Source organism: Tursiops truncatus, chromosome 17, assembly GCF_011762595.2.
Source record: "Tursiops truncatus isolate mTurTru1 chromosome 17, mTurTru1.mat.Y, whole genome shotgun sequence".
Lineage (NCBI taxonomy): Eukaryota > Metazoa > Chordata > Mammalia > Artiodactyla > Delphinidae > Tursiops > Tursiops truncatus.
In genome coordinates, this window is record NC_047050.1 from 39,804,904 (window position 1) to 39,827,980 (window position 23,077).

At 43.1% G+C, this 23,077-nt stretch overlaps 1 long non-coding RNA gene across 1 annotated transcript; it reads right to left on the reverse strand.

Annotated features, from left to right (window-relative positions):
- Positions 1-617: 617 nt before the first annotated feature.
- Positions 618-15,513, reverse strand: LOC141276916 (uncharacterized). Its single transcript, XR_012327276.1, has 3 exons — positions 10,899-15,513; positions 7,223-7,395; positions 618-6,250 (listed from the first exon to the last, which is right to left on the reverse strand). It is a non-coding gene; the product is annotated as an uncharacterized lncRNA (long non-coding RNA).
- Between the last annotated feature and the right edge of the window lie 7,564 nt (positions 15,514-23,077).

A 23,077-nucleotide genomic window follows, 5' to 3' on the forward strand; every position in this document is an offset into this window, starting at 1 on the left:
CTTTTTTTTTACATTATGCATATAGATGAGTTATTTTATCTGTAACTTTCATTTCAGGAGAGTGAAGGAGGTGTTACAAATTAGTTGTTATAAGGCAGGGTTGGGACTAATGGAGTTAAGAACTACTGGTTCTAAACTAGCACCATCCTATAGACATATAATACAAGGCACAAATTAAATTCTAAGTTTTCTAGCAGCTATCTTAAAAACACTAAAAGTATGGAATATTATGCAGCCTTCAAAAGGAAAGAAATCACGTCATATCCTACAACATGGGTGAACCTTGAGGACACTATGCTAAGTGAAATAAGCCAGTTACAAAAAGACAAATACTATATGATTCCACTTATATGAGGTATCTAAAGTAGTCAGAGTCTTAGAAACAGAAAGTAGAATGGTGGTTGTCAAGGATTAGGGGAGAGAAGGAAAAGGGGAGTTGCTATCTAATGGACATGGAGTTACGGATTTGCCAGATGAAAAAGTTCTTGAGAGTTGTATTTGTGAATATAATTAACACACTGAACTGTATACTTAAAAACAGTTAAGATGATAAACGTGTGTTAATGTGTTTTTTTACCAAAATTTTAAAAAAATAAAAGGAGAAAGTAAAATTAATTTTTATAGGATGTATTTATTTAACCCAGTATATTCCAAAATGCTATTATTTCAACATACAATTGAAATATCAACTTCAATTAATCAACAGAACAACTATCAATGAGATATTTTATATTCCTTTTCTCATACAAAGTCTTTGAAATCTGTGTGTACTTTGTACCGACAGCACCCATCAAGCCAGACTAGCCACATTTCTAGCACTCGATAGCCACATGTGGTTAGTGGTTACCATACTGGATGGCAAAGTCCTAGATCATAGCTAACACTTGTTGAGCAGACCTTAAGTGCCAGGTACTGCTGTTAATGCTTCCTGTGGAATGACTCATTTAATCATCATAACGGCCCTATGCGGCAGACACAATTATTGTCCCCGTTACACGTGAGGAAACTGAAGCTCAGAAAGTTTGAGTCACTGGCCTGAGGTCACACACCACTGTGACCCCGAGTAGAAAGCTGAACGCGGGCATTCTGGTTCCAGAGCCCTGACTTTATTTTTATTTTTTTGGCTGCGTTGGGTCTTTGTTGCTGCGTGTGGGCTTTCTCTAGTTGCGGCGAGCAGGGGCTACTCTTCGATGCGGTGGCTTCTCTTGTTGCAGAGCACGGGTTCTAGGCACGTGGGCTTCAGTAGTTGTGGAGCGTGTGCTCAGTAGTTGCGGCTCGCGGGCTCTAGAGCGCAGGTTCAGTAGTTGTGGCACACGGGCTTAGTTGCTCCGCAGCATGTGGGATCTTCCCGGACCAGGGCTCGAACCCGTGTCCCCTGCATTGGCCAGGTGGATTCTTAGCCACTGAGCCACCAGGGAAGCCCCAGAGCCCTGCCTTAACCACTGTGCTATGGGTGCCTTTGTAAGACTTTTCCCTCAGACTCCTTTTCCAGCCACTGGGAGTCTGCACAGCCCTGGCAAGGCTTCAGGTAGCAGGAACCTGGCTGGCCCACCAGGTAGGCTCATTTTCCCACCCGTTCCTGAGGAGCATGGCCGAGGCACTGGCCAGCCCTTCTGAGAAGCAGAAAGAAACCTGTGCTTGCTTCACGACCCCTGCAACCTTCTCTATTCTTCTCTGTATTTCCATTAGGAGAAGTGGTGCGTCTGGCAGAGAAAGACAAATATCATATGATATTACTTACATGTGGAATCTAAAATATGATACAAATGAACTTATTTACAAAACAGAAACAGACTCACAGACATAGAAAACAAACTTACCGTTACCATAGGGAAAAAGTGGGTAGGGATAAATTAGGAGTTTGGGATTAACAGACACAGACTACTATATATAAAATAGAAAACAACAACAACAAAGGTCCTACTGTATAGGAACTATAGCCAGGGAACTATAGCCAATATCTTGTAATAAATTAATATGGAAAAGAATATGAAAAAGAACTTATATATATGAGAAACTAAATCACTTTGCTGTACACCAGAAACTAACACAACATTGTAAATCAACTATACTTCAACTAAAAAAAAAAAAAAAAAGAAGAAGTAGTGGGTCTGGGCAAAGACAAAACACAGCTGGGGCAGAAAGACTGTCCCAACTCATGCATCTAATAAAAACCTGCTACCAGCACCTTGCTGGTGAATTATCTGCATTCCAATAACTTTTTCTCCTGGGTTTTCCTTAATAAGATAGATTTCTTCATTTCCTGGGACTCCCTCAAGATTATACTGACAACCTCCCCATTAATTACCAAACTATGCCCCATCACAAAATGATTACATTTGCTTCCTACCTAAACGCCTCCCCTCATTGATGAAAAGTCTCACTTAAACTAATATGCTTTTAACTTGCTTCATTTCAGCACCTCCATAGTGGCTACTAATGAGCTGACTCCTTGCCCAGCTGGTCCCTCCACCCTTCCTTGTGTTCTGTTCCAAGACCAATTTAGATCTGTCGGAACAGGAAAGGGGAGGGCTCGCCCTTTGAATCAGGCTTGGCTGGAGCCTTCTTGAGGGATGAGGACACACGACCTTGAGCCTGAGGCCCCCCACAAAAGTGAGACTCCACTTGCAGCTTCCAGAAACACGAAAATTGCCTAAGAGTGGGGCCACTGAAGTAAAACGGCCTCCCAGTTTCGACCGAGCAGCTTAATGAGTCAGGTAATTATACCCAGATTCCCTTTACAGGGGCCTCTTAATTATTATTTAATAAAGAGATAATTCCAGGCTGTAACCCGCGAGGCTGGCGGCATCATAAGCACCTCACTGGAGAAGCGCCTCCCCTCAGACGTTGTCCTCCTCTGGCAGGGAGACGGGGTGCTTTGAAAGGACCCCTCATCCTTGCTTCTGAGAATATTGTGTGCCAAGCAACTCCTCTTCCTGGCACTGTCTTCTCTGGGGTGTCAGCTGGGTCCCTTCACTGCAGTGCTGTGAATCAGGTCAGTCTGTTCCTCTGAGTAACCCTGATCTCATTCTGCTGGCAGCAGGCAGTGGCCTGAGGCCCTGCTGCCTTCCGAAGGCTGTCCACTCCTGTGGGCAGGAAGAGCTCCCCTAGTTCCCACTGTGAGCCAGGTTCCGTTCTAGGTGCTCTCGATGCCTGTCTCCTTAAATGTTCACACGGGCCTCTTGATATATGTGTCCCTCCCCATTTTACAGATAAGGAAACTGAGATTCACTGGATTGCCCAAGGTCATACAACTAATGGAACTGGGAGAGCTGGGATTTGAACCTACGTCTATATTATTCCAGAGCATCAGGGCTTAACTCCTGTACCATACTGCTAGGGGTTAGCCAGCCAGGAAGAAACTTATTTGGACCATGTTTTCTTTGGTAGATTATCAGAGAACTTTGGTAGATTATCTAAGGACATCCATTTTCATCAATATTGATGGTACATCATGCTCTTGGTCCCTAACCAGGGACACGTACAGTAATTATGGTTTCCCCTTCCCCGTCCCAGCAGTATTCATTAGACCAGGGATGGACCCATCATCCTGGCCAGACCAGTAGGAGTTCTTCCCTGGAAATTTTCAAATTGGAACTGAAGAAAAGAGGGGCCTTACCCACTCTAGTGGTACCAGCAACTAGGTACATATGAGCTCCAAGGGGCCAGGGGTCATGGTCCAGGCTTGTGGAAAAAGGCAAAGACAATGTTGACAATACACAGAGAAAGAGAAAAAATTCCAAAGGTATTCAAGCCCCCGATTCAAATATCTGGGACACAACAGGTCTAGTTCCCACAATTCAGCTATGTAAATCAATACATTTCCCCCTTTCGCCCCAAATAGTCCTACTAAAGTTTCTATCACTTGTAATAAAAGTGCTCTAATGCGCCATGCTCTGGAATTTGGTCTGCTAAGGACAATGGGGCGCCTCCTAAGGGTTTTAATATGTGGGGCAGAGAGGCAGCTGTGCCATGGTAGAGAGGAAGGGGATGCTGTGAGCAGGAAGACGGCGAGGAACCTCTTGCAGTGTGGGCAGCAAAGGTCCCACGGAGAGATGTTGAGAGCCAGAACCAAGGCGACTGGGGTTGGGGTCAAGAGATACTTAGTTGATAGAAGTTTTTAGATTTGATGATTGATTAAAATTGTGAAGATGATATTGGATATGCCCAAGATGATCCTTAAGTGGATGGTGATGCTATTAGCTGAATGGGAAACACAGGACACACGTTGTACTCAGGGGAGGTGAGTGGTGAAGCAATAGGTAATAAGCTTGACTATGGAGAATTGACTGGTGTCCAGCTGCATGTGGCTCCTTTAAGAGGCATGATATGTTCTGGCACCATGACAAACGTGTGCTCTGGCAATCACCTGCTGGTCACAGCCTCAGTCCTGACTTGATCATGCTAACCTGTGCCTCACACCCCTTTCCATCCTGCTCTCAGCTCCCAGTCACCAAGTGGTGTTATTTTTGTCCTTGCATCACCTTCCAGATTTGTCAGAACTGGTATTGTCTTCCTGATAGAACTTTGGCTCCTTTCCATGGGATTCTGTCCTTCCTGCCGCTCAGTTGAATTGAGCTGCCTTGGATAACTCCCCCACTGGAGTGGTGGAGAAGGACGGCTAGCGCTGTTAAAAACAAACAAAGGAATCATGCTGCAGGAAGGTGACTCCAGCCAATTTGGCTCCTTATAATTATTAGGCTTTTTGTGCAGGGTATCTATAGCCTACCATTGTTAAAGGGAGCTGAGGATTATAGATCTCCTCTACCACGACTGCCCAACTAAGGGGTTGGTGGCATTGGGTAGGTTGCATTGAAAGCAAGACCCAGACCAAATTCTGCTATACATACAAAGATTTACTAATAAGCAGGCACTACAAACATGCACAATCTTTTTTTCCCTAAGTTTGCTCTCTGTCTGACACACACCTTGTATAAAGAGACAATGTTCTAGTGGCAGAATTCATCTGGGCTACGAGTCACAATCAGGCAACAGCCTCATCTGTTAAGTGAGGCACAGTGATTAGGTGGAATCTTAGGCATGGCGAGCCATTATGAAGGGTGTAAGCCCTTGAGCTTGCAAAATTCTTACACTCTGTTCATGTAACCATGGAGAGCCCATATTGTATTTCTAGCTATCCACCATATCTTTTTCACCATTCATTTAAACAATGAAAATTATTTCTAAACCCATTATACAAATGAACAAACTCTCTAGTGAGGATGGAAGATAAAGATTGCTGAAACTCTACCCAGAAATAAACCCACGCATATATGGCCAACTAGTTTTTGGCAAGGAGGCTAAGAAGACTCAATGGGGAAAGGATAGTCTCTCCAATAAATGGTGATGGGAAAACTGGATCATCACAGGCAGAAGAATGAAATTGGATCCCTATCTTACACCACTCACAAAAACTAACTTAAAGAGGATTAAAGACTTAAATGCAAGACCCGAAACTATGAAATTGCTAGAGGAAAACATAGAGAGAAAGCCCCTGACATTGGTCTGGGCAAAGATTTTTTTTTTTTTTTTTTTTTTTGGATATGACATTAAAAGCACTAGCAGGGGGCTTCCCTGGTGGCGCAGTGGTTGAGAGTCCGCCTGCCAATGCAGGGGACACAGGTTCGTGCCCCGGTCTGGGAAGATCCCACATGCAGCAGAGCGGCTGGTCCCGTGAGTCATGGCCGCTGAGCCTGCACGTCCGGAGCCTGTGCTCTGCAACGGGAGAGGCCACAACAGTGAAAGGCCCGCGTACCGCCAAAAAAAAAAAAAGCACTAGCAACAAAAGCAAAAACAACCAAGTGAGACTATATCAAACTAAAAAGGTTTTGCACGAAAAAGGGAAAAATCATCAAAATACAAAGGTGAACAGGAGAATATATTTGCAAACCAAATATGGAACAGAAGAAAATATTTGCAAACTGTCTGATAAGGCGTTAATATCAAAATTATAGAAAGAACTCATACAACTCAATAGCAAAAAACCAAACAATCCAATTTAAGAATGGGCAAAGGACTTGAATAGACATTTTTCCAAAGAAGACACACAAATTAAAAATAGAGGGCTTCCCTGGTGGCGCAGTGGTTGAGAGTCTGCCTGACGATGCAGGGGACGTGGGTTCATGCCCCGGTCTGGGAGGATCCCACATGCCACGGAGCAGCTGGGCCTGTGAGCCATGGCCGCTGAGCCTGCGCGTCCGGAGCCTGTGCTCCACAACGGGAAAGGCCACAACAGTGAGAGGCACACGTACTGCAAAAAAAAAAAAAAAAAAAAATAGAACTACCATATGATCCAAGAGCCTTCCTTCTGGGTATATATCCAAAGAAAATGAAAACTCCAACTCAAAGAGATATTTGTGCCCCCATGTTCATCACAACATCATTTACAATAGCCAAGACATGGAAACAACCTAAGTTTCCATATAAAGTGACTATATAAAGAAGATGTGTATATATATCATATATATGATATATATATGATATACAAATATATATATGATATATATGATATACAAACATATATATATCATATATATATACAAACATTATTTACCCATAAAAAAGAAGGAAATCCTGCCTTTGCAACAGCATGGATGAACCTTGAGGACATTATGCTAAGTGAAATAAGTCAGATACAGAAAGACTTTTTTTTTTTTTTTTTTGCAGTTCGCGGGCCTCTCACTGTTGTGGCCTCTCCCGTTGCGGAGCACAGGCTCCGGATGCACAGGCTCAGCGGCCATGGCTCACGGGCCCAGCCGCTCCACGGCATGTGGGATCTTCCGGGACAGGGCCACGAACCTGTGTCCCCTGCATCAGCAGGCGGACTCTCAACCACCGCGCAACCAGGGAAGCCCCAGAAAGACATATTTTATGTTCTCACTTATATGAGGAATCTAAAAAAGTCAAACTCATACAAATAGAGAATAGAACAATGATTGCCAAGGGCAGGGGGTGGGGAAGGTAAGAGGTGTTGGTCAAAGGTACAAATTCCCAGCAATAAGATGAATAAATTCGGGGGATCCAATGTACAGCATGGTGACTATAATTAACCATATCATATTATATATTTGAAAGTTGTTAATCGAGCAGATTTTAAATTTTATCACCCCAAAAAACAATGGTAATTATGTGAGTGGGCTAAGGTGTTAACTAACTTTATTGTAGTAATCATTTTGTAATATATACATGTATCAAATCATCACATTGTACACCTTATACTTACATATATTATAAGTCAGTAATATCTCAATAAAGCTGGAAAGGAAAAAAAGATGGTCGAAGCTCTTGTAGAAGGTGCTTCTGGAGTGTGACATCCAGTTAGCATCTATCAAAGCTTACAAACACTCTGGAATGTGTATTCCTGAGCAGGGCACTTCAGATGTTAACAAATTGCTCCTAGGAGGTAAATTAAAAGTAACAGATCAAAAAAAAGTAACAGATACATCTCTCTGTCTAGGCTGAAGTATTTGAAACTAAATTGTATGTAATATAATTCATGCCATGTACTCACCTCAGAACCTTTGGAGAAGTATTCTCTGCATACAATGTCTTCACCCCCTTCTCACCCATTTGCCTGGGTAACGTCTTATTAGAATGGCTGTCACCTCCTCCAGGAAGTCTTCCCTGATCCTCCACCACCCCCACCAAGGCAAAGCTGAGTGACTCTCACATCTCCTGTAGCATCTGTGCTAACTTTTCATCATTGGGAATCAACTGGTCTTTTCCCTATCACTTGACTGTAATCCCCAGTCCTTTTATCCCTAGTACCAAGCAGAATACCTGGCCATTAGCACAAACTCAATTTGTTTGTAAAATTGAATTTAACTCAAACAAGAAAACAATTTTGTTTTTCTGTCTCATTGCTTCCCAGCCATGTATTGGAAAAGGAATCACCAGTGATCATTTGTTGGCCAAAGATAGGTAACTGATGAAAAGGAAATGAAGGAGACGTGGCCCTGGATAGACTGTAAGAATGAGAATAATTTGGAAGTGACCAAACGTAGAACCATTTTTAGTTTTTTCCTTTAAACGCTCCAAGTCTTTACTGAGTTTGCACTCAGGGTGGGCTCTGGAGCTGCAGTAGCGGCAAGTATCTTCTGTACTGGCTGATCTCTGATATTTACCCTGAAGAGACGAAAGCAACCAGGAACCTTAATCACTTGATGCTTCCCTAGGAGTCCCTCAATTCCTAGTGGAGAGGAGGCTGGTAAGGTGCCGTCTGCCAGACAGAAAGCCCATCAGGAGGCTGCTGACCTCATTTTGTCCAAATACACAGACTTGGACTTGACACTTGCCAAAGTGCAGCTAAACAAATGGTGGTAAAATGATGCCCCACCTATTCAGCCCACATCAAAGTGGCTACATGTGGTTTTCAACGGTAGAAAAGAGACTCAGCAGGAATACTGAGATACGGCCCATTTATTCCTTATAGGGACTCTATTCCTTCGCAGCTGTAGACCTGTGATCTTAAATAAGACCAAGTCTGTATCTCATTGGATATTTTGTCTATTGGATGTTTTGTAAAGAAGGAGAAAGGATGGTGTGGAATTCATGCATTCAAAATAGGTAAAGTTTACGCTTTGGGATTATATGGAAAATACTGTGAGCAAACGACTGCTATCCCCAGAGGCCCCAGGAAAGGAACTGGAGGCTGGGGAGGGTCACGATTCCTGTCTCTCTTCTGCACCCACAGCCTCGACTTTCTCTCCACCTCAACCCCCTTATCCCGAAACAACACAAAGTCACACCAGGATCAGCATTCTGGGCGGGAAAACAATGCAGGACAATTCTATAACACAGAGTGGAAAACCATGGTGCTGGGAAGTAGACTGGGCAGCAGCCACCTAGGGTACCCGGCCTGCTTTCAGGTAGAGCTGGATGGGTACGCATGGCCTGGGGCTGGTTATTTTTCCTTGTGGGGAACAAGGGATCCTCTGAAGAGCTCTTGGATAAAAGCTCTTTACATGAAAGTCATTCCGTGAATGAAATCTGGTGTGTCTGTGTTCTTTGCTCTGGTAAGTAGCAAAAATTGTCAGAGATAATAATTAAAGGCCCCCAAGCCCTCATCTGAAATTCAGGATTTCTCGGATTTTAGAAAGGTAACTCAGTAGCTGACACCTCAGGAAATGATCACACGAACATTTCTGCAGCAAGTGTATGACTATTCATTCCTTTGTGAAGCTGCAAAGCCGACAGGGAGCTCAGGTCAATCTGGGTCAAGTCAGAATGATGAAAAACTTTTGGTATTCAGAGCTGTCTGAATCAAAATGTTTGAATAAGAGATCATGGACCTGTAATAACATTTTCCTGAAGGGCTTATCTGTCTCGAGAAGAGAGACTCTGATTTCCGCTACCCCATTTAGGGAGCCACGTAGCAGCACACAGCTTCAGGCCCAGAAGCCTGACATCCTTCAGGTGAACCAGTGGCAACTCCCTCCCCCCTGCATTTCCTTCCCAGGGATTTTAAGACTCCGCGTGTGTCTTTTCATTTGTTCTTTCTTTCTGCATTGTGCTTAAGGCAGTGCTGGCTTCACTGCTCCCGTGGATACCCACAAAGTGAGGCAAGCCAGGATAATGGTTAAGGGCTAAGACTTTATAGTCAGAAGGAGCTTGGTTTAAATCCTACCTCTGACACCTTTTAGCTGTTTGTTGGATCCTAGGAGGCTGCTTGACCTCTCTGAACCTCAGCTTATTCAGCTATAAACCCTCATGCGGGGCTGTTATAAGAATTAAATGAGGCTTTAAGGTTGCTGACAATTATGGAATGCTTGCTCTGTACCAAGCACATATTAAGAGTTCTACATGACGGGTTATTCTATAAAACAGATACCATCCTTATTTTATAGATGAGGAAACTGAGCCTTGGAAAGCTGGGCTCACTGGAGCCATATTGCTATCAAATGGAGAAGCTGGCATTCAACGCTGAGTCGTCTAATCCCTGGTACTCTCAACCACTCTGCTATAATGGCTCATTAGATGGTCGGCGAAATGTTTTGCATGGTTTCTGAAACAGAGTGAACTCTCAGTGTATGATAACTACGATATCATAGTAATGATGATGATGTTAAAGGAGAGCTGAGTTTAAGCTAAATCTAGAGGCAGACCATTGAGTGACTTGGTTTTCATTGTCAACAATTACCCATGTGGTGCTCCTGACTTGCCAGCCTAGGGATAACCGCCCCCAGAGCTCTGTCAACATCCTTTTTAAGTAGAGTCTCCCATATACCTGGCTCAGGGATTTTTAAAATGTTATCAATCTGTCTTCCATGCCCTCTAGTATAGCACTACTGTCTTAGGTCAGGTTCCTTGGGAAACAGACTCACAGGCAGAAAATTGATTGGCAAGTGCTCTAGGGATCAATGACTATGGGGAATGAAGGCTGAAGGACTGAGCAGAGAGAACTGCACTGCAATGCAGTCCCAACAAAGACCTCAGTCTATCCCACCCAGAGCACTGGGGCTAAGATGGTCTGTGGTGGGCAGAAATCTAAGATAGTCCCAAGATTCCTGCCCTCTGGTGTACATGCCTTGTGCAATTCCTTTACCTTGAGTGCAGGCAGAAGCTGTGAATATGATGGGCTATCACGCCCATGGTTAAGCTACTCATCAATTGACTTGGAGTTAATAAAAGGGGAGATTATCTGGGTGGGCCTGACCTAATCAGATGAGGCCATAAGTGGATCTGAGCCCTTCCAAGCATGAGAGGGAATATGGGAAGGGCCGCATAGCAGGAAATAGCAGGAAGGCCCTAGGAAACTGAGAATGGTCCCTGGTTGACAGTCAGCCAGGAAATGGGAGAGCAGTCCTAGAGCCACAAGGAACTGAGTTCTGCCAACTCTTGATTGAACATGGAAGAAGACCCCCAAGCCTCAGATGAGACCCCCAAGCTCTGGCTGGCACCTTGGGTTCAGCCTGGTGAGACGTGAGCAGGAGATCCAGTTGTGCTATGCTTGGACTTCTGACCTGTGAGATGATAAAGGGGTGTGGTTTTTGCTTTATTTTTTTAATTAAACTTTTTATTTTGAGATAATTGTACATTCATGTGCAGTTGTAAGAAACAGTACAGAGAGATCCTTTGTATCCTTTACCCAGTTTCTCCCAAGGGTAACATCTTGCAGAGCTGTAGTACGAGATCACAACCAGAATATTGACATTGAGACAGTCAAGACATAGAGCAATACCATCACTACACCCTGTAGTCCTTTTATAGCCAGGCCCCCTTGCCTCCTGCATCTCCTTCCCCCACTTATCTTCGACTCTCAGCAATCACTAATCCATTCTGCATTTCTGTAATTTTGTCATTTCAAGAATGTTATGTAAATGTAGTAATATAACATGTAACATTTTGGAATTGGCTTTTTTCACTCAGCATGACTCCTTGGAGATTCATCCAACTTGTGTGTATCAATGGTTCATTCATTTTTACTGCTGTGAAGTATTCCATGATATGAATGTACCACAGTGTGTTTAGCCGTTCACCTGTTGAAGGACATCTCGGTCGTTTACAGTTTGGGGCTGCTACCAGAAAAGCTGCTTTGAACATTCGTGTACAGCCTTTTGTTTGAACGTGTTTCCATTTCTCTGCAAAAATTTCTCTGGGATTGAAACTCTGGGTCATACGGTAGTTGCATTTTTAGTTGTTTAAGAAGCTGCCGAGCTTTTCCGAAGTGGCTGCACCATTTTACCTTCCCACCAGCAATGTATAAGTGATCAGCTTTAATGCCGTCACTATGTTTTATTCTAGATTTTCTGATAGATGTATAGTGATAACTCGTTGTGGTTTTAATTTGCATTTCCCTAATGGCTAGTGATGTCGAGCATCTCTTCACCCACTTATTTACCATCTCTATATCCTCTTCAGCAAAATGTTCCTTCATGCCTTTTCCCCCAAATCTAATTGGTTTTCTTTTATTATTTACTGTTGAATTTTGAGAGAGCTTTATGTATTCTAGATGCTATTCCTTTGTCAGAAGTATGCTTTGCAAACTTATTGTCTCACTGTCTGAAGGTTGTCTTTTCATTCTCGTAACAGGATACTTACAAAGCAAGTTTTTAAATTTAGATGAAACTCAATTTTTTTTCTTTTATAGATCATGCTTCTGGTGGCAAATCTAAGAACTCTTTGCTTAGCCTTGGATCCCAAAGATTTTTCTTCTGATATTTTCTTTTCTAAAAGCTTCGTAGTTTTACATTTAAGCCCATGATCCTTTTAAGTTAATTTTTTAATAAGATGTGAGATTTAAGTCGAGGTTCATTGAAAAAGCTAGCCTTCCTCTATTGAACTGCTTTAGTACTTCTGTAAAAAATCAGTTGGGCATATTTGTGTTAATGTGTTTCTGGATTCTCTATTCTGTTCCATTGGTTTATGTGTCTATCACTCTGTAAACATCACAGCTCTGTCTTGAAATCAGATAGACTGATTCCTTCCATTGTAGAATTCTTTTACAAAACAATGTTAGCTATTCTGGTTCATCTGCACTTCCATATAAATTTTATTTATTTTTATTTTATTTTTTTATTTTTGGCTGCGTTGAGTCTTCGTTGCTGTGCGCAGGCTTTCTCTAGTTGAAGTGAGCGGGGGCTACTCTTTGTTGCAGTGTGCGGCCTTCTCATTGCAGTGGCTTCTCTGGTGGAGCATGGGCTCTAGGCGTGCCGGCTTTAGTAGCTGCAGCATGCTGGCTCAGTAGTTGTGGCTCGTGGGCTCTAGAGCACAGGCTAGTAGCTGTGACGCACGGGCTTAGCTGCTCCACGGCATGTGGGATCTTCCCAGACCAGGGATCGAACCTGTGTCCCCTGCATTGGCAGGCAGATTCTTAACCACTGTGCCACCAGGGAAGTCCCCATATATATCTTAGAATACTTTTGTCTATACCTATAAAAAATCTTGCTGGGATTTTGATAAGAATTGCATTAAACCTGCATTTGGGAGAATTGACCTCTTAATTATGTTGAACCTTCCAATCCATGAGCACGCTATGTCTCCACTTACTTAGATCTTTGGTTTCTTTCAACATTGTTTTCAGTATAGAATTTCTGTAGATGTTTTGTTACATTTACACTTAAGCATTTCTTTTTTTTTTGAGTAATTGAAAATGGCATTGTATTTTGAGTTTTGATGTCCACTTATTCATTGATATGTAGAAATAACAATTGCATATACAATTGTATATCTAGAAATACAAATGTGTACAATTTTTGTATGTTTATCTTGTATATTGCAACTTTGCTGAACTCACTTATTTGTTCTAGGAGTTGGGTTGTTTTTGTTTGTATGTTTGTTTATAGATTCCATGGGATTTACTACATAGACAACCATGTCATTTGCAAATAGGGACAGGTTTATATCTTCCTTTCTGACCTGTATGTACTTTATTTCCTTTTTGTGTCTTATTAATTTGATCAGAACTTCCAATAATATATTGAATAAGAGTGGTGAGAACAAACATCTTTTACCTTGTTCTTGATCTTGGGAGGAAAGCATTCCATCTTTCACCATTAAGTGTAATATTAGCTGTAGGCTTTTGGTAGATACTTTTCAACAAGTTGAGAAAGTTCCCCTCTACTCCTATTTTCTTCTAAGAGTTTTATCATGAATACATGTTGAATTTTGTTAAAAATGTTTTTTGCATCAGTCGATAAGACCGTGTGATTTTTCTTCTTTAGCTATTAATATGGTGGATTACATTGATTGATTTTCAAGTATTGAACAGCCTTGCATTCTTTGAGTAAACCTCCTTTGAGAGGGTGAGAAGGACCATTGGGGAATGCTTTGTTGTATTTTAAGCCACCTGAGAACAAATGGTGAGGAGTTCACCAGGCAGTTAAGGAGGGAAAGAACTTCCAGGGTGACGCATTACAGTTACAAAGGCACTGAGGCATGAAACTGCCTTCTTTGAAAAAAATGCAAATATTTCAGGATGTCTGGAGTGTTGAGTCCCAGAGGCAGAGCGGCAGGAGACGAGGCTAAGATGTAGGCCAGGCAGAGCTCCAAGGCTTTGTATGCTGTGCTCAGGACAGTGGGCTTTCACTGAAGGTGATGGAAACCACTGTGAGGCCGGATGTAGGGAACGATCCAGTAAAGTTTGCCTTTTAGAAACCCCGTGAAAAGGGAACTGGAGGGCAGAGCCTAGAGAAGGGGAACCAGGAGGAAGAATCCAGGAAAGGAAGGATGGAATCCTGTATTACCACTAACATTGAACTCATTACCTTCCTTCTTCAAATGCTTCTCCTCAGAGCCCCCCGACCCTCCTTATTCACTTGCCCAAGGCCGTCTCAAACTCTTCTTTCTTTTGTCTTCTACAGCCAGTTAGTTGGCAGAGCCTCTGTGTCCTCATCCTCTTCTGTCCCTTTGCTCTACTCACTGCCACCAACTCAGTGAAACTGGAGTATTCGTATTCTCCTCACTGGCCCCCTACTTCCGCATTTTCTCCACCTCCAATCCATTCTCCGTTCTTGCCCCTGTTTTCACCTTTAAAATTCCCTACTCTCATCAGATCGCTTCCATTTCTACAAAAACTTCAGAAAGGGTCTGCTTGGTCTGTATCAAATGGAACAGACTCCTGGCTGCCTGGGGGCACGGACTAGGGTCTTAGAGGCACCGCTTTGGAAGGTCTTTGAGAGAAATCTCCTGTGAATTGTCAGGGGACCTCCGATGCAAAGGCAGCCATCTACAGGGCAGAGCTTTGGTGCCTGAAAAGATACCTTCTCTTTGGCATGCCTGACCTCCACCAAACTGCTCATTTTTTCTTGTAGCCCTCCTCTCCAGCATACTAGTTCAGAACAGGCACACAGGGGCACTCAGCATGTGCTTGGGGAATTGAACTGAATTGGATGGAGTTCAGCCAGGTTATTGCTTTATTATTATTTGCAATCTAACCTGCATTTCTGGGACTTTTCTTCTCCCTGCTCCTACTTACCTCCCTTCTCTGTGCTTTACTGTTCTTGGCTTGGATTTATGGGAGGCAGGAGCCCTGGCTGTCCTATGGCCACTCAGGAGCCCTGGACACTGAGTCTGTGCACCAGAATGATCCTGCTAGGCTCTCAGGGCACTTTTTGGTCTAGGTTGTGACAGTCTTAGGGACGGGGACTGACCTGTCTTTGGGATGAGGGTGGGGGGCATGCCACTCCACTCCCTGCTAGCCCAGGGACAGAAGAGTTTTTATTTAGTAAATGAGTGCTAATATTTGGTTACATGCGAAGCCCTCAGGAAGTCATTCCAAGAACACAGCGGACATTCCAGCCTTCCAGTTCCCTGATCCAGTCTCTCACAATCCCCAGCCACACACCTGAACACCAAAGACTGGATTCTTTACCTTCCTCCACTATCTTCCTTTCCGATCTGCTTCCTAAGCCCTCTCTGAGCCCCTTTTATGTCCCTGCACAGCCCAGGCATCCACTCTTGGCATTATCTCTGCCTGACTCCTCCCTCCTCCCCTCTTCCTGTTCCAGGTCGTTTGTTCAAACCTGTTGTATCTCCATTTACAATAGCTATTAGGGAATTCCTCTCCAGTCCCAACCCTCTCTGCCTTTAAGTACTATCTGCTCACCTCTTGATCATGATGACCTTCTGGTCTTGGGTCATCCTGCCTCATGTGTCAGGAATAATGGTAGTGGTGTCAACGGTGAGAAGAGTGGCCTCAGGGTGATCCGAGGGAGTTGTGAGGATGTGCTGGATGCTTGATTGAAGGACAAGAGGCCTTCAGAGTGGAGGTTTCTAAGAATCACCTTTGGGAGAGAAGAGAAAAACACAATGGCAGATCCCAGATTTAGCTCCCACCCTATAAAAATCAAACCTCTACTAGTATCACACCCAGTCCTCCAAGACTGGCAGTGGAAAAAGAGCCTTTATGTAGATAAGATGCCTGAATCTCATGGCCACAACTCCCAGGGAACAGCTCCTCTTTAATTTCCTGCCCAAGCCCTGCCCATAATGCTACTCTCTGTATCCAGTCCATCCAATGAGACCATGTTGGAGAATAGACACCCCTTAACCAGAGCACTTAGACTTCAGACAGCCTGGGCTCCCCTACTGTGTGATCCCATAACATCAGCATTTCCCCCAAACAACATAAATGGCCATTTGAGTGTAACTGAGCATAAATGGCTGTCATTGGTCTGCATTCCCTGGACTGTCTCTATGTCACTCATCCCCATGTTCTAGATCATAGTTCAGAGACTGCTACAAGATTGATGCTCAATAAATATCTGCTAAATGAATGAATGAATGGGTGGGATGGATGGATGGATGAATGAATGAATTTTGCCTATGGCTCAAGGATAGCAAAAGAGAAAACAGACCCAGAAAGCTAGCTGTAACTAAGGAATCTGGCTTACGAAGTGTAACTTACTCATCTCCAGCTTGTGTTCCTCTTCAGGGTCTCCCTGCCTAGCTTCTGGCATATCCCCACATCTCTCTCTCTCCCTTTCCACCTGGTGCACTCCAGCACAGCTAGACTTCTCAAGACAGACCCACAGGGAGAGAGAGACAGGAGTTCCCTCCCACAGTAGGCTGAATCTCTAAGTTTCCAGGTTCCTGTATGAAGGGCTACATCTTCTCTGGATAATAGTCCACTCCTTTACGGGTGTGTGCTTCCTCTAGGTCAGAAGGGAAAACAGCTTTCACCTCCCTTGGCAACGTTCCTTAGTTTCTCCTAAAGTATTCTACTGAGGATTAGCAAGAAAGAGTAGGTGATCCGCTAACAGTGCCTGCCACGGGTGTGGCCAAGAGGAAAGATAGTTTCTACGGTGCGTATTTGCCTATGACCTCAGCAGGACAACCTGTCTTTATAAAAACAAATAAATCTAAGATCCACACTTAGGGGGATTATTTCATACTTATCCTTTAAGGAGTTAAGGTTTCCATTGGCAGCCTTCACATGTACTGTTCCCCTACAGGGACTTGGGGAGGGACATTTTATGTGTCCTTTTCTGTTGTGATTCTTTTTCTTCTGAGATGTAACAGAAGCTGAAGGAAGCAACTGCAACAGGATAGTGTTACTTAAACCCAATTCAGTCATTATTATTTTTGTAAATTTTAGAATTTTATTATGAGCCTTTAATGGGATGCTGTGCTCTTTGGCAAGCATCGTTCCTGAGCTCTGGCAATGGTGGTGGATAAACCAGGGACGGTGTATCCATCCTGCTTCCTGTTCTCCATGGGTCTGAAACACATCTTCCAATGGGCCCCAAAGGGAGTTTGACTCAGCATCTACCCCAGGACTCTTGATATTGGAGCTCTTCTTGGGAAACCAAGAATCGAGGGCAGCCACTGGGCTCCTTTATTTTTAAGAAGTATTTTCTTCACAGCACCCACCCACTAGAGCTGTGGGTGATGGCAGCTAAGGAAGGGCCTGAGTGGGTTTAAGTGGGTTCTAGGATTGAAGCAACACACACAAGTTGAGCAGAGGAGGTGGAGGACAGTCTTTGTTCACCAGCCCCTGGCAGTGAGCTACAGATCCAAAGCAAAAACAGCAAAATGCCGTGGAGGGCAGAAACCAAAGGTGGGGAGACAGACAGCAGGACAGACGAGGGGAAGGAGTCACCAACAGGAAAGAGATGGGAGAGGTGACAGAGACTGAGCATATGTGCCCCGTGAAGTCGAATATTTTCTTTGGAGGTCCAAATTATCCCGTGAATTTTTTTCTAGTACTTTTCCACATCCCTGGGACCAAACATGTGCATACGACATGTCTAAAACTGATGTGTTTAAAGCAGTTTTTGGAGAAGCAGATAGAGATAAGCTTCCAACTTTTTTTTTTTTTTTTTTTTTTTACTGTACGCAGGGCTCTCACTGTTGTGGCCTCTCCTGTTGCGGAGCACAGGCTCCGGACACGCAGGCTCAGCGGCCATGGCTCACGGGCCCAGCCGCTCCGCAGCATGTTGGGATCCTCCCGGACCGGGGCACGAACCCGCATCCCCTGCATCGGCAGGCGGACCCCCAACCACTGCGCCACCAGGGAAGCCCAAGCTTCCAACTTTTAAACATGGAAAGGGAGGATTTCTCTCTGACTCCATAATGTGACCAGTTCATTGAAACAAAGCAAGCATCAATGCATCCCCTCGCGCAGAATGTTTCAGCTTACCTTCATACACTGTCTCCAGCTGTTTCTCAGACTAAGGACTGATTATTCGTTTTAAATTAATTAATTTATTTATTTTTAATTTTTGGTTGCATTGGGTCTTTGTTGCTGCACATGGGCTTTTCTCTAGTTGTGGCGAGCGGGGACTACTCTTCGTTGTGGTGCCCGGGCTTATTGCTGTGGCTTCTCTTGTTGCGGAGCATGGGCTCCAGACACACGGGCTTCAGCAGTTGTGGCACGTGGGCTCAGTAGTTGTGGCTCATGGGCTCTAGAGTGCAGGGTCAGTAGTTGTGGCACACGGGCTTAGTTGCTCTGTGGCATGTGGGATCTTCCCGGACCAGGGCTCGAACCCATGTCTCCTGCATTGGCAGGCAGGTTCTTAACCACTGAGCCACCAGGGAAGTCCCCAGAATTGGTCATATACTTCTAAATGAATATACTATGTCCATGTAAAAACACACAAAAAATGGGTGTTTTAAAAGGTTGACATTTTATAAGCAAAAGTTCCACTACTTTCTTGTACCCCAAAGGATTGCCATAGACACCCCACTTTGGAGACTGCTGGCACAGACACAGGTCTCTGTGAATTCAGAAGAACGAGGGTTACTATTGACCGTGCCTGCAAGGCGATGGATAAGTGGACCAGTGTCCCAGTGAAAGATGTTTCCAGAGTACGGAAACACACAGGGATGTCTGAATGGTGTTGTGGGACAGTGAATGAACGATGGGGCTGGAAGTGACTGAGATTCTGGGCCTCAGTGTTAGAGCTAATAATAGAAGTATGGTAGCCAGGAGAGGAAGCTAGTCTTTGGGGAAAAGATAAATAAGGTGAAAAGAAGCCATCTGAGAGGAGCTAACCTTATACAGGGTGAGCAAATGACAGCTGACTCTGGATTTCATGTCAGCGTGGGAGAAGAACATGAGATTTTGGTAGGTCCCACTTAAGGCAGATCTTGTGGTATGGTTTGAAGAGACAAGTCAGGAGTTCCTGGCTCAAAATCTCCCCCCTACTGACTGTCACAGTGCCTGAAATTTCTCTTTTGAAAATTAATCTTTGTCAGTTAAAGGGCTGGAAGCCCCAATTAAAATGCAATCTGCCCCAACAGAAGTAAGGTCTCCATTTTTTGTGACTTAATACCTCAAAGAGGACAGGTTGCTGAGAGCAAAACACTATAGAAATGTAGTGGGGAAGCTGGAGGTGAGAGAGAGTAGGAACCCCAAGAGGAGAAAAGGTTGTACTAACAGGAGAGGTGAGAGGGCATGGGATCTACTGAAGGGAATTTTATGCTCATAATCTGTATGTGGCATCCTGGATTCTGCACTGAATTTTATATGTATATATTTATAAATTACATAGCATATAATTAATATATACAATTATATATATTAACCACCTTATGAGAAAACACACACATACATATATTATATAATGCAATCATATATAACACACACATAAAATGTATAATTATATGTAATATGTCTTTTTGAGTATATATAATATATATATTTCTGAATTTTCTTACAATTTTCCTCTTGTGAGAAAACAGGCATACATATATTTGATATATAATATAATTAATATATATAATTATATTCAATTGAAATGATAAAAAGAGTAACATTATTATACTATAATTATAAATATATGTGTCATATGTGTGTGTTTTCTCACAAGGTGGTTTCCAGTGAGAGAAAAATTATAAGAAAACTCAGAAATAACCATTTTTCTGGATATAAGTAGTTCTAACCATTTATTTTCTAAGCCTAAAAGCAAGAGAAGAAATCATAAGGGAAAGGATCCAGTAGATTTGAATAGATAATTTCAAAATTCTGTAAAAAAGGGAAAACACCACCAAAATTAAGACTGAAAGGCAAACTGAAGAAAACATTTGCAGTAAATACAACAAAGAGTTGCTCTCTTTGCTGTATAAAGAAGTCAAGCAATTCAATGAGAAAAACACAAAGAACTCAATATAAACAGGCAAAGGTATTATACAGACAGTTCATCAAAGAGGAACTCTCACTAGTCATTGATTACAAGGACCATGAGGAAGGGACCGTGTCTGTGTGTTCACCATTGCAGCCCCAGTGCCTGGGTCAGTGCTGAGTCACCTATTAAGTAAATATTTGTTGAATGATTGATTTAATGAATGAACTAATGAATACAAGAAAAAGTCAATCTTGTCCATCGCTAGAGCAAATACTTTCTAAATGGAGTAATATCCAATGAGTGTAGTAATTAAGTATAGTGAAAGGACTTTCTTATGGGAATCGATGGTGACTCCATAGGAAAGCAATCACCTCCTTTTTATGCGTGGGAAGATCACACCTCCTCACGCTGCCTAACCTCCTTGGAGTCAGAACTAGCTGTGTAACTAGTTCTGCCCGTTGGGTTATGGGCAGAGGTGATGTGTGTTACTTCTGGACTGAAGCATTTAGGAACCTTCCTCTGAAGATGTGATCACAGAATAGGCCGCCGTTGGGAAGTTGGAGCCAAAAGACTGAACGGCCTGGATTGCTGAATCCACAGAAGGAAGATGGCAGCTTCAGAGGGTAACCTGAACCCAAAGATGATTTTGTATGACTAAGAAGTAAATTCTTGGGCTTCCCTGGTGGCGCAGTGGTTGGGAGTCCGCCTGCCGATGCAGGGGACACGGGTTCATGCCCCGGTCCGGGAGGATCCCACATGCCTCAGAGAGGCTGGGCCCGTGAGCCATGGCCACTGAGCCTGCGCGTCCGGAACCTGTGCTCCGCAACGGGAGAGGCCACAACAGTGAGAGGCCGAGTACCGCTAAAAAAAAAAAGAAAAAAAAAAAAAAAAAGAAGTAAATCCTTATTTTGTTAGCTCATTGAGATACTAGAGCTGCATTTACCATGGCACACCTCACCTATTTTGCTTAATATACTTATTTCATTCTGTTCATGAATATCTATTGAGCTAAGCACCTACTATAAGACAGACCCAGAAATTCCATTTATGAGGAATAAGAAAATCATCCTAAATATGGAAAAGGATATTTATACATGAAGATGCTCATTGTAAGGTTATTTTAAACCCCAGCATTTCCATAATAGAACAGCAAGTTGCAAAAGAAAAACATTTCACATACACTTAGTAGATATTTATAAAGAAGATGTAATAACATGGGAAAATATTTGTGACTGTCATCCTCCTAAATTTCCTATACATATAAAAAAAAAGATTGAAAGAAAAAACACTGAAAATGTTGAAGTGTGGTTTTGTTGAGTAATGAAAATTATGATCATTTTTCCTGCTTATTTCTTTCTACAATTTAAAATTTTCTAAATATTTAAAAATAAATTGGTATCAATTTTCATAATGAAAAGCCATCCTTCTCTCTCAATGTTTAGATTTATAACAAATAGGTCCTTTTGTTATATCTTATTGTTAAGATTTTTCTTAATTTTGGAAGCAAATCTTTCCCAAGTTGCTGTAAAATGCAAATGGTGGATGATCTTTATATCTTTTGCTCCTTTTTTGGTGTTTATGCAGAAATTGCAAGTTGTAAAGAAAAAAAATTCTATCCATTCATCTCTTTTAAAGGCATTGCAGACTGCTTATTGATGTTTTAAAAATAGAATCTGAGGAGCTTCCCTGGTGGCGCAGTGGTTGAGAGTCCGCCTGCCGATGCAGGGGACACGTGTTCGTGCCCCGGTCCGGGAAGATCCCACATGCCGCGGAGTGGTTGGGCCCACGAGCCATGGCCACTGAGCCTGCACGTCCGGAGCCTGTGCTCCGCAACGGGAGAGGTCACAACAGTGAGAGGCCCGCGTACCGCAAAAAAAAAAAAAAAAAATAGAATCTGATCTTGAGCAAGACCCTCCTCCTCTCTGGAACCCATTGTCTTTGTCTGAACAATGGGAGGCTGGGTCTAATGAGCTCTCAGATCCCTGCCAGCTCTAGCAGTCAAGTGAAATAAGAAGTTAATAAGTTCATATGTCGGAGGTGTCATTCAAGCAGGTTTTGGAAAACACTTGCTTCATTAGTTTTGTGAACAGGTATCTATGGAAACAACTTATATTTGTACTCAAGGGAGACAATCATTTATGAATTTATCTCCATACAATCTTCACAAAGATAAGCTATGCTGGAGCTAAGCTTCTAACAGCCTGTACCGGAAGATGCAGTTTTACACCCTTTTTGGTAGAATCAAGTAAAAATCATCCTGATCAACTGAGATATCATCAGAGTTTCAGAGACTCGAAGGTTTCATTTGAAATTAAACCGCAAGGATCTGAAGAGTCACAGCATTCACTAGTCACAATTTTTTAAAACTTGAGGAAAACACTCTGGAATGGTCACAGAACTAGTCAAGTAACCATGGAAAGCAGAAGAGAAAAACTAGATGCAAGCAGCATCATGTTTCATTCAACCTGGGTCATTTTTATCCAGTGATTCTGGAATGACCCACTCACTTCCTGATTAGCTGCTCCTCTCTGGGCCTGAGCTTCTGCATGTAGAAAATGAGGGACCTTAACCAGATGACATCTTAGGTAGCTAATAATACGAAGATTGAGCTAGCGTTTAGTATTTTTGCTATCATGTGATGACCTTCAGCACTGATTAAAAAAAAAAAACCCAGGATATGTGCAGAGAGGTACTTCTATGCTTTGATATTGTCTAACAAGCAGAACTGGTATCTTCCAGTTAACTGTTCTTGACTCCTAGCTGTGTTGTTCAGGACTCTGGTCGCCAATGGCAAAAGCTGAACGTGATTTAGCTTAACTGGAAAGGGGGAGCCTTGGCTCACGTAAACAAGTCACTGAAAGAATGTGGGTCAGGTGACAAAGGACAATGGATTCAGGGACTCAAACTCTGTCAGGACTCTCCATGCCCTTTGGGTGTCAAGGGCTAGACCAGTTTCACCATATCCTGAGGAACATGGCTATGGACAGCTCTGGGCTCCCATTTTTGCAGCTTAGAACCAGAAAGGAAAATTAGCTCTCTTCTTCAGGTAAGTCAGGTAAAGACACTGACTG